Source organism: Callithrix jacchus, chromosome 3 (genome assembly GCF_049354715.1).
Source record: "Callithrix jacchus isolate 240 chromosome 3, calJac240_pri, whole genome shotgun sequence".
Lineage (NCBI taxonomy): Eukaryota > Metazoa > Chordata > Mammalia > Primates > Cebidae > Callithrix > Callithrix jacchus.
In genome coordinates, this window is record NC_133504.1 from 108,451,142 (window position 1) to 108,465,499 (window position 14,358).

Consider the following 14,358-nt stretch of genomic DNA (forward strand, 5'->3'; position numbering starts at 1 on the left):
CAGTGTGTTTAGGAAGTTGTACGCATGCCCATCCGAGACTTTCTGAGGCCCCGGAAGGTCGTACTCCTCCATTTTGTCTCTTAATGGGCATGTCTGGGCTCGCTCGCCCAATATCTGAGATTTTATTGGAAGCCTTTTTTGCTTCTCCCTGGCACCTGCATTCAATTAACACTTTAATGTAACAGCTGTGGACCATCAGGAGCTTGTCTCTCCCTGGCACCGGCTGCTGAGTTATCATTTTTAGAGAGGCAATGTGATAACTGTGAAATCATCACCAATGATTGCCTGACATTCCTGGTGGGTGGGAGAAGAGCCCTCTTCTGCCGCTTTCATGCTTGGCTAACTACCTGTAACGGATGGAAAAAGAAAGAAATGAAGGCGTGATTGCTCAGGAAGAAGAGGACAGAGAGGATCAAGGGCGTCAGATCTCTCTCTGAGGCTGAAGAAAATGAAGATCCTATCTGCTTCTGTGTTCAGAATGTACCTGGAAGGCTGGCTGGTCCCCCTGAGTGTCTCCCACAAGCCAGACGGGCCTCAGTGGCCATTTCTCCCCAGGGCCTCCCATGGCAACCAGACAGCAGAGTTGGAGAGCGTGAGAGGTTCAGTTCCCTTTGGCATTGTCTTTTCTTTTCTTTTCTTTTTCTTTTTTTTTGAGACGGAGTTTCGCTCTCGTTACCCAGGCTGGAGTGCAATGGCGCGATCTCGGCTCACCGCTACCTCTGCCTCCTGGGTTCAGGCAATTCTCCTGTCTCAGCCTCCTGAGTAGCTGGGATTACAGGCGCGCGCCACCATGCCCAGCTAATTTTTTGTATTTTTAGTAGAGACGGGGTTTCACCATGTTGACCAGGATGGTCTCAATCTCTTGACCTCGTGATCCACCCGCCTCGGCCTCCCAAAGTGCTGGGATTACAGGCTTGAGCCACCGCGCCTGGCCCTCTTTTCTTTTCTTTTTGAGACGAAGTCTCGTGCTGTCACCCAGGCTGGAGTGCAGTGGCGCTATGTCCGCTTACTTCATCCTCTGCCTCCCGGGTTCAAGCGATTCTCCTGCCTCAGCCTCCTGAGTAGCTGGAATTACAGGCGCCCACCACCATTGCCGGCTAATTTTTGTATTTTTATTAGAGATGGGATTTCACCATATGGTCAGGCTGGTCTTGAACTCCTGACCTCACGTTATCCACCCGCCTTGGCCTCCCAAAGTGCTGAGATTACATGCGTGAGCCACGGCGCCCTACCCCCTCTGCATTTTTTAAGTGAACTTAGACTTGGAGGACTCGGTGTCTTCATTACGTCTCTGACTGCCTGAAGGGGGATGGGCAGGCTGTCAATCAGATGGCATTTGTCAGAGTCACAAATTACCAGCAAAGTGCCTCATAAGAAAAGCCTCGTGTTCCCTCTGCAGAGGTGTCCCCATTTAGGAAACATGAACTGAAGTAACCTTGCAAGATAACGTTCTCACATATCACAGATACTTGATCATTTTCTTCTTTTTTAAACTTCAGAGAATTTTTTTTTCGCCTTCTTCACATGTTCTTGCCTATTACTAAGGAATTGAGACTTTTGAAATGTCATTGTCAGCATTTTCAGGCTATGATTTTCCTGTCTCATTAACAAAGGCCTCTTGTACTTTCCCTGCTTTCAGAAAGGTGAGAGCACTCGATTTATTCTTAATGTTCACAAGAGGCTTCCAACCTCAGCCTCCCACTGCTGACTTTCTGAACTTGACCTTGGGAGGGTCTGGAAACCGGCTTGTCTGTTTAGATAAGCCAGAGATAAGCACCCTTTTGTTGTGTTGTTCCTATCAAGAGCACTTATCTACAAACTGGATAATTTATCCTGCTCTTCTAATTTTTATCTTAAAAGCATCTCTCCTTCACCCTTCAAAACTGGCACACCATAGTCACCAAATGACCTTTTTGCTCTAGTCTGGAGCTAAAGTATTTGGAAACAATACCCGTCAGCTGGAAACTTAGACTAACTAATGTCTGAAATACTTAAGGATAGTAAGAGCTCCCTTCCTTGGATAACTTCTGTATTAAAGTCAAGGAGATGAAACTTTCACGTATATCATCTCACTGAATCCTCACAACACCATGAGGTAGGTAGTCCATTTTACTGATGAAGAACTGTGGCCCAAAGACTGTCTCTTGCTTATAGTGTCACCCAGGTACCATGTGAGGGAGGAAGATTTGAGTATACTGATTTCAAAACTGCAGAACATGTTGATTCTGCCTCAAGTATAATTCACTTAAATAACAGGACTATTAAAAAGGAGAGAATTTCAGTGGTAAGATGTGTCCTTTCCTCACACAGTAATACCTCCTCTCTGAGGAAAGACATTAAGATATATTAAATAGGGCTGGGTGTGGTGGCTCCCACTTGTTCTTCCAGAAATTTGGAAGGCCAAGGTGGGAGGATAGCCTGAGAACAGGAGGAGTTTGAGACCAGCATGAGTGACATAGCAAGACCCTAACTCTGCAAAAAAATAAAAAAATTAGCCAGGACTGGTGGTACCTGCCTGTGGTCCCACCTACTCAGGATACTGAGATGGGAGAATTGCTTGAGCCCAGGAGTCTGAGATTGCAGTGAGCTGTTACCATGCCACCACACTCCAGCCTGGGTAACAGAGCAAGATCCTGTTTCTAAAAATAAGTAAATAAATATGAATTGGCAGTATTTCACTGTTGGTTGAACAAGACTGTCAGATTCAAGTGTGACATAAAATACTGTTGGGAACTCAGTTTCTTTGTAGATATTATTGGTATTTATATGAATATTTCAAAGACACCAAGAGCCATGATTACCAAAGACTTTTCTGTTTAAATACTAAGCACTAACTCTTTTCCTGTTAGCCTTGGTTTGTACGGAAAATGCGGAAGCTGAAGTAAAGGTTCTCTCTTTTTTTTTTTTTCAGAGCCAGGACTTCACCATGTTGCCCAGGCTGGTCTCAAACTCCTGGGCTCCGTGCCCAGCCTGAGTAAATGCTTTTTACTCCATTTAGGAATGTGTGCTTCCCCTCTTTTCTTTGCCAAATCGGTTGACTTCTAATAATGTCTGGGTGAGTATGTTTACTGAATGTGAGTATGCCACAGAAATAACAGGAGAAATCACAAGTGGGATCTGTCAGTATCTATGTGTGGCATTTCATATGTTCTCTATTAAATTCCACATAAACTCCACAAGCTAAGTGATGTTGTCCTTATTTTATGGCCCAAGAAACTGAGACTCAGAGAAGTCAAGTAGCTTTTAAGTGTCAGAACTTGAGTTCAAACCTAGGGCTATCTGTTGTTAATTAAATAAATGAGGAAGTAAATATAAAATATGGTTTATGACATATGATTTTAGGTCATGGTTTTCAGAATGCAAGAGCTATGATATCAGGCAAGATTTTATATACAGTACTTTACTTGGCATAAGGTAGTCATAATTAATTAATTTTTTAAAAGTCCATAACCTTGCTTTTGAATGAAATGCGTTGCTATTAAAGCTCTGGAGACCCTTGTTTAAACTTCAATTAAGCAGTTTACTTGAAACATGAGCATAATACTTTAAGCCTGGCACTGAATATTACAAATTGAAAACACCACCAAATATGTTGTTATAAACCAGGCTGTTTGTTTTGGGGTGCTGTCAACATTTATAAACCTCTTGCTGATAAAAAGAAATACTGTTTTATATTACAACATTGAAATATGTGCAATAGAGATTTCCACTCTTGCTGTCTATTGCCAGTAAATGAAAGCCTCTGTTCATTCATGTTGTGCTCTGTAGCTGTGAAAAAATCATTCCTATCCAAACCTCAAGCACACGGGGACAAAATAATTGCAGTTTGAAACCATCTGTTTGATAGTGGACTTGTTATATTGAAGAATTTCTAAATAAGACAAAGGCAGCAGTAGGAGATCGAAAGTATGTATTTTTTGTTACTGCATCATTCCAGAATTTGTCACTAAGATTCTGAAAGTAACGAAAGCTGATTTTTTTGTCCCCATTTTTTGTTATGTATGTTCTGTTATAAAAGGAAGCAATTTTACTGTTTCTAGGGTTATTTTTTAAAATTCTCCTCAACTATATTATACATGAGTTTCATAATAAGCATGGCAAGAGAAAAAGACTCAGGCCTGAAGGCATGAGGTAAGAGTTTAATTCCAATTCTTCATGACATTTTAAATGTAAGGTATGATCGTGTCCCTCAAACATCACAAACACTACCATGATACACACTACCCTGGCATCTTCTAGCTTCTTGGACTGTCAAAATTGGTAAGCCCCTATGGATTCCGTTTGATTTTTTAAGCCTGTGGATTTTAAAATTAGAGGTTCTGTCTGCTGCTAAACTCAGAAAATGATCTGTGAAGCAGAGTTGAGAAACAGTGATATTTTCCATTGTAGTTCCTCTAGTTATCTTGTATTTCACTTGCTGGGTATCTGTACTCTTTTCCTTGGCTCACTTGATTCCGTGGAATCTAGCAGATGCAATGAAAGAATTACATTTGCAGTACACTAAATTTAGGAAATAAGAAGACCCTGAATTAACACTTGGTACGTACGTATATTTTTCAAATAACATCATGCTAAATAAACAGTAAATATTCTCCTTTCCATCCTTGCCCTTATCCACTCAATTTTCCTCTTCTGTAAATAGTTTACTGTACATGTTGAGTATCTCTTGTCCAAAGTGCTTAGGACCAGAAGTGTTTTGGATTTTATACTCTATTTTGTGATTTGGGGTGCTCCATCTGTATAAGCTTTCAAAATTTCTTTATACAGAAACAAGAAAATGCAAACATATATTCTTATTTCCACCCTTTTATATTAATGATAGTATGCAATGCACAGTGTTTTGCACCTTACCTTAGAGATCTTTTCAACATTCAAATGGCTTGAGTATTCTTTAAAGCTTCATAATGTTGAATTATATAAGCTACTATAATTTATTTAGTCAGTGTTCTGTTGATGGGCATTTAGGTTATTCCCCATCTTTTGCTTTTACAAACATTCTGCAATGAATAATCTTGCATATGTCTTTTAGAGCATGTTCAAGTGTCTGTGAACAACGTATTACTAGATGTATAATCTCTGGATCAAAGGATTACATTTGTAGTTTAGATACAATCACCAAGTTGCTCTCCATGGCATCCGTAACAATATACATACTGTGTTATCAAACATTCAGATATGAAACAGTCTAATAAATGAAAAAATGGTATCAGTTTGGTTTAATTTGCATACGTTTTATGAGTAAGTGAAGTTAAGCATATTTTTATATGCTCACAAGCTGCTTGCTAGTCAGGCAAGGTGATGTGCGCCTGTAGTACCAGTTACTTGGGAGGCTGAGGCAGGAGGAGCTCTTTAAATTTTTTATCCATTTATCTGTCAGATTTTTTTTTGGTCTTTTTCTTACCTACTTCTAGTTTTGTATATGATAGGAAAATTACCACATCTCTAATATGAATTATATATGTTCTTCTTTCAATATTTGTCTTTTGATTCTGCTTAGGATATTTTGCCATATGTTTATTTCTATGTACTTAATTTTCTGAATTTTTTATTTTATTGTAGGTTATAAATAATTGAAAGACTCTTTCTTCAAGATAGCAAAATAATTTTTTTCAAATATAGGTATATTTATTTGTATATTATCAGTAAAATTTTATACCAGATAACATAAAAGATAAATTTGGATGTACACCAATATGGAAACAGTTTTCACAATAAAAACATTAGTGTAGTATGTAATATGTATTAAGTAAAATAATGTCCTTAATTCTCCTTCTTTTCAGAATTCAGTTTTATTCATAATTTAGTATAATGTGAGCAATGTAGTATATATAAATATAAAAGAGAAAACTCTTGCATAATAACATTCAACACAAATTTAATAGTTTAGTAATTTGTGGAATGGAATAAGAGTGATGTCACCAAAACAAATGTCCTGAGACTTAATTATTAAGTTTCATAAAAAATAAAATTCAGAAGATTAAAAAAAAGATAAAGTTAGTTAGCACATCATCCTCCCCTTAATAAAGATTGGAGTTATTTTCTTCATTTTAATTTTAGACTTTCTGGTTATATGCATTTTAACAGATTATTACCTTTTAAAATTATTATTATTTTATGTGAGCTAGAACTGTTCAAGACAATGGAATGTGTGCTAACTCCAATAGATATCTCCTTTTGGAGTTAGAATTGGCTAACTCCAATAGGTAGATTGCTAATGTTGGTTTTCTTTGCAAATCTTACACACTTAGAACAAAAGATCATTGTAGTTTAAACAAATCAAATGTAAGGAGAGGCCTGCCAACTCCTTGACAATGCTTATGAGCTGCTGAAACATACATACATGAGTCCAGCAGCCCTGGTGTTCAGTGTCAAGGGCTCTGTATCAGTCAGCGAATCCATTCCCATTGGTCAGAACCCAGGCCATACTGGATATTTTTAATATTTCCTCTGCTCCCAGGGGAAGAAAGAACTTTGGTAGCCATGGGTCTACTGCGTGGCTTCAGTTTTACACGATCAAAAACTCAGTTTCTTCAGCTCATTAATAGTGAACTTTAGAAAATGGATTTTTTTGTATATAAACTTGCTAGATGTTTGTTGTTACTCTAGAAATTAAAATTATCTATTTACTCTAATAATCATACTTACCAAGGGGTCTGGTTCAAAGTGATACGGTCACATCAGAAGAGAGTTCAGCAGTTCCTCAAAAAGTTAAACATGGAATTATCCTATGATCCAGTAATTCACTCCTAGGTATATGTCAGAGATCATTTAAATGTATGTATGTATACACTACAAAACCTGTACACAATTGTTCATAGTATCATTATTCATAATAGCCAAGAGTGGAAACAACCCAAATATCCACCAAATGGATCCACGAAGTATGATATAGCCATGCAATGGAATATTATTCAGCAACAAAAAGGAATGCAGTACCGATACCTGCTACAGCATGGATGAACTTTGAATACATTACACCAAGTGAAATAGGCCAATTCCAGAATCCACATAATGTATGACTGCATCTATATGAAAAGTTCGTTCCAGGAAAATCTATAGACTGAAAGTACTGAGTGGTTTCCAGAGGCTGAGGAAAGATGAATGGGGAGTGATTGCTAATAGATAGTAGTGATGGTTGCACAGCTCTGTGAATGTCTAAAACATGGTAGTATGCACTTCTAAAGAATGAATTTTATGGTATTAATCTCAACCTATTATATAAATATATTATGTACATATAAAAAATATATATATATGAATATCTGAAATACAACTATTCTCAATACCAGTTTCTGAAATACTATTAATAGTTCTTCCTGTGGTTCCTATTGTCAGCCCAATAATTTATATAAGAAAAAGAATCATTTCCTAAACTAGATACATTTGGAATTCTCATTAGATAGTTCTCCCTAAATTTAGCAGCCGCAGCAGCAATAAGAACGTTATGTTATAGGAGAACCCGAGGCTAAACATGAGACATGTTCCTGCCTACACTGTATTTGCATTCTGGTCCAAATCTAATGAGACCTTTTTTATTTTTTTGACTCAAATATCTACTTTAAACTTAGATTAAATTAATCCAATAGCATTAATAGTAAAATAAAATGGAGGAAAAAGAATTTAATAAATTAAATGTAAGGAAAGAAAAAAAAGCAAAGTCAAAAGGCAAATGCAAGAGTTGGACTCAACACTCAAATAGGAAGAAGGGACTTATGTTGCCTTCAAGGTTATATGTTTCAGGTCTCTTTTTCTCTGAAACATAAAACTTGTTATAGAGAATGTAAAGTTTTCTCATGTTTCATAGTGGATTAGTAAAAAAGATGGATCTAGAATCCAAGTTTCTTGATCCCTAGTCCAATATTTTTTCTGCCCACAATCATTTATCCTTTCAGAGTCTCTGTTTTCTCATATATGAGCTGAGGATAAAAAGCCCTTTCCCAAGGCGTTTCAATAGGAATTAACGAGGTAACACATGCAGACACCATGGCGGCTGACACATTGTTAGCCATTATACGTGGCTATATCACACTTTATGCATCCATTCGGTGGACATTTGGGTTGTTTCCACTCTGGCTATCATGCATAATGCTACTATGAACAATTGCATACTGGTTTTATGGTTTGTACATAAATGCATTTTAATTATCTAAGACATATGTCTAGGATAATGTCAATCTGCAATAAATATCTGTTAAATGAATAATCAAATGAAGGGGTGAGTAAATAAATGTTTTGTTTTCTTTTTTTTCCCTTGGGTGTCAGCTCAAATTTCCTTCCTCCCCAGTATCAAATAAAGAAGATACAGGAAAATGTCTTCCTAGATAGAAAGAAAAAAAAAATCAGGCTTAGCTTATTCTTTTTTCCCCAGATATATTAAATGATTTGTCTAATGTCCCATACTTATGAATTGGTTAAGGAAGAGTTTGCCTGATTTCAGTACCCTTAAGTTTATCACGTTAAACTACCCTACCTTTCAAGAGGTAGCTATCTTTAGCAAATAAGAAGTTTAAATTGTGCTTCTTTTTAGTAAAAGACTAGATATTCTGTACATCATAGACATTTTAGAGTTGGAATACTTTATACTGTAAATTTGGTCTGGAAAGAAACCAGTGAATCTTGGATACATCTTGCACACCCATTTCTATATAGAGGATGGAACTGAAAAAGCATTAATGCTGAAACTTAGCTTCTCCAGCACGTGAAAAATGGATTTGAACTCAATGTGCATCTTGTTTTTCCAACCCAACTTGGGTTTCTCAAATTCTCAAAGTAGAAAATTTACCTGATTAGTGTGACCACTCAATGTGGTGCAAAGAGATAGGCTTTGGAAGTTACTCAAGATTGGTTCTGAAATATAACCCCCATCACTTATCAAATGTGTGATAGGAAAAGCCACCTAACCTGTTTGAGGGATATTCCTATCTCACACAGTCACTGAGAAAATTAAATAATACAATATATGTGAAAACTATGGCAAAGTCCTGGCACATTCTAGGCACCCATAAGTTATTAACTTCCTTCCTTATCTCTTCTGTTGAGTATAAGACAAATAAAGCATTTTAACCATTTGCATTTGTTTGTCTCTCTCACTGTTCTTAGGGCTTTCTCCTGTATGTGAGCATTTTGTAGCTCATCTTACTGGGAGCTCTAGTAGCCTTCCTCTTTGAGAGTTGGAACTGTAACTCTCATTTAGACAGAATTTCTATGAACATGAGGACTATGGCTTTTCTTCCCTTCAAAGACATGGTAGTGCTTATAGCTCTATCAGGTGGCAATTATCTGAATGTTTCTATTTTTTCCTCTGCAAACCTCATTTTAGTAGTAGCTGCTATGAGTGGCATGTTAAGAAGGATTTTGCAGTCATTGGAAAGAGTTTTGTGGTCCAACCTCACCATACCACAAGGGAAAGGCAATAATGGCATTCGTGCCACAAATTAGCCATGGAGCACTAAGTGAAGGGAGTTATGTCAAATTAATCTTTGAAGCCCTGACCTTGCAGCAATACCTAAAGTAGCTCTTTATATGTAGAAGGTCTTCATTCTGTATTTCTTGACTGTATGAATAAATAAATGTACAGATGAAATCATCTGTGCCTGAAAGTGATGAATAGCCAGAAAAACTAGACAAAGTGAAACACAGATTCTTTAAAGACATTATCTGTTAAGTGGATCAGCAAAAATCAAGGCAATAAAGAGGAGATACTGTCTATAAAATTTTATTTAAAATTTGATGGATAAAGGATTTCCTCTTTTAGTTACACAGGAACACAGGAATAAAGGACGCATTGTTTCATTGTTTCGTAATTACCCATAACATTAATTTCTCCCACTATGATGCAGATCAGTTTTATTTATTTGTGTGTCCATGGTGAAAAAAGTTAACTCTGAGCCCATTTTTCTCTATAATAATCCCTTCAGGATACCTCCAAGAACATCTTCTGGAACCATGTGGTACTACTTTAGATATGGGATTATGTGTAGGAATATAATAGGGCCATTTAAAATTAAAATAACTCTCCAGGAGTGTTGTCCCAATTAGCTATTCAAGATGATCAACTGAGAAAAATAAGGTGAATATTTGTTACTGAAAAGACTTAATATAAATAAAATTTTACACAGAGTCAGGGAGATTTAAAAATGCTATGCTGATGGCATTCTATCTATATATATAATATATAGATAATATATGTATTATAATATATTGTATATAATTATATATATTATATATGTAGATTATATAGAGATTATATATAAATTTTATATATAATATATAGAGAATGCCATCAGCACAGCATTTTTAAATCTCCCTGACTCTATATAAAATTTTATTTATATAAAGTCTTTTCAGTAACAAATATTCACCTCATTTTTCTCAGTTGACCATCTTGAATACATACATATATATATATATATATATATATATATATATATATATATATAAAATCTTTTCAGTAACATTCACCTCATTTTTCTATATATTATTTACATAGAGTACATATTATTTATACAGAGTCTACAACATAGACTACTACATAGATAGACTCTATATAATATAGAGTATTATATTCTATATAAATAGAAGAGGCCAAAAAAAAGGGTAGTATAGAGGATTCCTATCCTTGCCCTTAGATAGGATGTTGCTACTTTACAAAATGGATCATTGTAGAGCTTTGGTAAATTGAAGATATGCCTAAAGCTAAAGAATCTTCTTTTATGTTGTCTCAGTTGTTGCTTACATGACTACATCAGAATTTATTTGGACAATATTAGTATGAGACTGTTTCTTTTATTTTACTTTAATATAGCCAATAACAATGAAAAGCTGTTTAAATGGATGAGGATTTAATTTTCTGATATGACAATTATTATTGGTATAAGTTTAGAAATTGAGGTACCTTCCATGTATTGAACTTCTATTTGCACAAGTGCCATCTGTAGGTGAGAATAAATTACATGAATAGCTGTGATTCTCTACTCTTTCAGAATCACACAGTTAAAGAATCTGTAGTTGAGTAATGACTATGTGGAAAACTGGGTTATGAGCATTGAATTCATTATATTAGATCATTGGTAGTTAATGATGGGATAGGAAACCACATATTCCATGACTTGACCAAACTATATTCAAACTCTTGCTGTATCTACTGTTATTGTGCAAACTTATTCAACTCATTTAGCTTCTCTGAACTTACATCTTCATCTGTAAAATGATTTTTAAGAATCATTGATCTTTCATATTACGAAATTAGAAATGTTATATAAAGAGCTTAGTACAGTGCCCAGAACATATTAGGAACTCAATAATGGTAGCTATTGTTATTTTATCATCATCATCATTATTATTCTCCATCTAGTGAAAGCAAATGTTAATAATTGTATAAGATTTTAGTTTCAATATTGTATTTTAAAGCAATAAGTAATACTTTTCAAAGTTATGTAGCAATTATTCAAAAACTATTGTGATATGACCCACATGGGCAATATGGCAAAACCCCATCTCCACAAAAAATAGAAAAAATTAGTTGGGTGTGGTGGCTTGTGCCTGTAGCCCCAGCTACTTGGGAGGCTGAGGTAGGAGGATCACTTGAACCCTGGAGGCAGAGGTTGCAGTGAGCTGAGGTTGCACCACTGCACTCCAGCCTGGGCTACAGAAGGAGACCCTGTCTCAAAAAAAAAAAAAAAAAAAATTATGGTAGCCAGCCTCCAAATGGCCACAGTGAGCTCCACCTCCTGGTATTTTCTTGTGTAGTCCCCTTCTGCATTATACTAGTGTTGGCCTATGTGACCCATAGGATATGGAAAATGTGATATTATTTGTAGTAGCAAGGATAATAGCTCCCCAAATATGTCCATATCGTAATCCCCACATCCTAAGCCTGTCAATATGTTGAATATTATGTTACATGACAAAAAGAATTTTTCTAATGTGACTAAATTAAGTTTTTTTTTTTATTAGGGAGATTATCCTGGATTATCTGGACAGGCACAATGTAATTCAAAGGATCCTTAAAAGATGAAATAAAGTCAGAGTCATAGAGATTTTAAATTGCTATGCTGATGGCTTTGAAGGCAGAGAAAGGAGCCACAAGCCAAAAAAATGCAGATGTCCTCTAGAAGCTCGAAAATGCAAGAAGCCTCTGAATTCTCTCCCGAATTCTGTAAAAGGAACACAGTTCTGTCAACACCTTGATTTTAGCTCAGTGAAACCCATTCTGGACTTCTGATCTTCAGAAGTATAAGATGATATATTCATGCTGTTTAAGTCACTAAGTTAGTGCTCTTTGTCACAGCAGCAATAGGAAACTAATACAGTATGTTACTTCCAATATTAGGTCATAAAAGATAGTAGCTTCTATCTTGGGCTCTTTGTTTCTGTCTTTTACATTGCTTATTCTGGAGAAAGCAAACTGTAACGTAATAAAGAAACCTAAGTAGCCGAATGAATGGCCCCTATGGCAAGGAACTGAACACTACTAGCAAATGAGAGAACTTGGAAGGAGTTCTTCAGCCCCAGCCGAACTTCAGATGACTACAGCGCTAACTGACAGACTGACTGCAACTGCATGCAAGATCCTAAACCAGAACCAACCAGCTAAGCTGATCCTGGGTTACTGATGCAACAGAAACTCTAAGATAATATTAATATGTGTTGCTTTAAGCTGCTAAATTTCAAGGTAATCTGTAACACAGCAATAGCTAATACAATATCCTTGTGTAGTCTCCACCCACACAGAATCAGCCTGACCTACGTGACAAGTGAAATCCTTCAGAAGTGATGGCATAAAACTTCTTAAATAGTTCCTAAAAATTATTTCAGCTTCTGCTTTAAGCTTTTGGATCATTCACTCTGGAGACAAGCAGCTGACATGTCATGAGGACACTCAAGCAGCCCTGTAGAGCAAGCAACTTGTCAGTCATGTGAGAGAGCCATTTTGGAAGTATACCCTCCAGCTCAAGTCACACCCTGGACAATTTCAGCCCTTCGGCTTTCAAGTCTTCCAGCTGAGGCCCCAGACCTTATAAAACAGAGACAAACCCTGCCAACTGTGCTGTCTTTGAATGCTTGACCCACTGAAACTGTGAGATAATAAATAATTATTAGCATTTTCACCCACTTCATTTTGAGTGATTTGTTATGCAGCAATAACTAATACAAATGCATTAAATATTTAGTATATTCTAATTGCATTTTAGGGAAATATTTTTTCATGTCCATAATGTAAGTATGTTAGTATCTTTTCAAAATGATGCTTGACATGTGTATAAAACTATGTCAACACTTCTTTTCCTCTGACCAGAATCTCTGTCAATATTGCATAAAGCAAATATCAGAGAGAATTTGTGAAAACAAAGAAAACAGATTAACGCTACAGGGTATATAGCAGACTGAATACTTGGTAGGAAAGTGGCTTCTGCTTTGGGTGTATGCCAGCTTTATTTTTTATAGTCACAACTAGTAAGGTCAGAAATTTCTCTTGTTTATAACCAAGCTCAGCTTGCTCATACATTCTTCATTTAATTTGGTTGGATGTGGGAAGAAAATGCAGAAAATCATTGAACTTGCTAATTAAAGGTAATGTAGTCACTTCCTGAATAACTCTTAACCTCTTGGGAACTCAGTCCATTCAAACTCCAAACTTCATATCTGGACAACATCACCTCTTACTTGTCCTCCCCTTCTCATTCTCCCTAGAAAGGGTTTTGGATCTAGGGAGAAGCTTACATAATGCTTGTGTGGGTGCCCATCTAATATCTGCATTGGCATGTCATCTTTACTGGCCCTTCTCTAAGCTGCAGCTTGTCCCACCTCATCTTGGGGAGGTCTCCGTCTTGACTATATTGGCTGCTGAAGCACCTAACACTGATATAGCCATAAGACTATTCTTCTGCACACTCAGTTCATGGTCGCCCCTTTTCCACACTGCCCAAACCTTGTTCTTTCCATCTGGGGCTCTAATCCACTGAAAATTTGCCATATTATCAAGTCACCCTACAACTTCACAATAGCATCCACTCTCTCCCTGAAAACAGGGACAAGCACAGAGGCTCTCAATTCTCAGACCTTCTTCACACCTTCCAATAAACTAGAAATTTTCTTATTTGTCTTCTGCATACTCTGGAGCAGAAGGATACTTTCAATGGGGTGGTCAATTTGCTCAGGGAGGCCTCTCTTCTCCAGCTAGTCTGTCAGAGTGAGGCAGAATTTTATAATACCTTCTTGCTTATATGAGCAGAGCAGCAATTCCTTGTCTAGCCAGGGAAAATCATTTTTCCATATTTCAGATGTTCTACCTGGCCAGTTAAGTATAGCAGGCCTAAGTATCTAGTTATTCTGCCTAATTATCTAGTTATTCTGCCT

The 14,358-nt window shown here is 36.6% G+C and overlaps 1 long non-coding RNA gene across 1 annotated transcript; it reads left to right on the forward strand.

Moving 5' to 3' along the window:
* The first annotated feature begins 60 nt into the window (after positions 1 to 60).
* Positions 61 to 13,113, forward strand: LOC103791947 (uncharacterized). The gene is made up of 3 exons (XR_618514.5): positions 61 to 2,095; positions 2,912 to 3,055; positions 11,956 to 13,113. It is a non-coding gene; the product is annotated as an uncharacterized LOC103791947 (long non-coding RNA).
* The last annotated feature ends 1,245 nt before the right edge of the window (positions 13,114 to 14,358 follow it).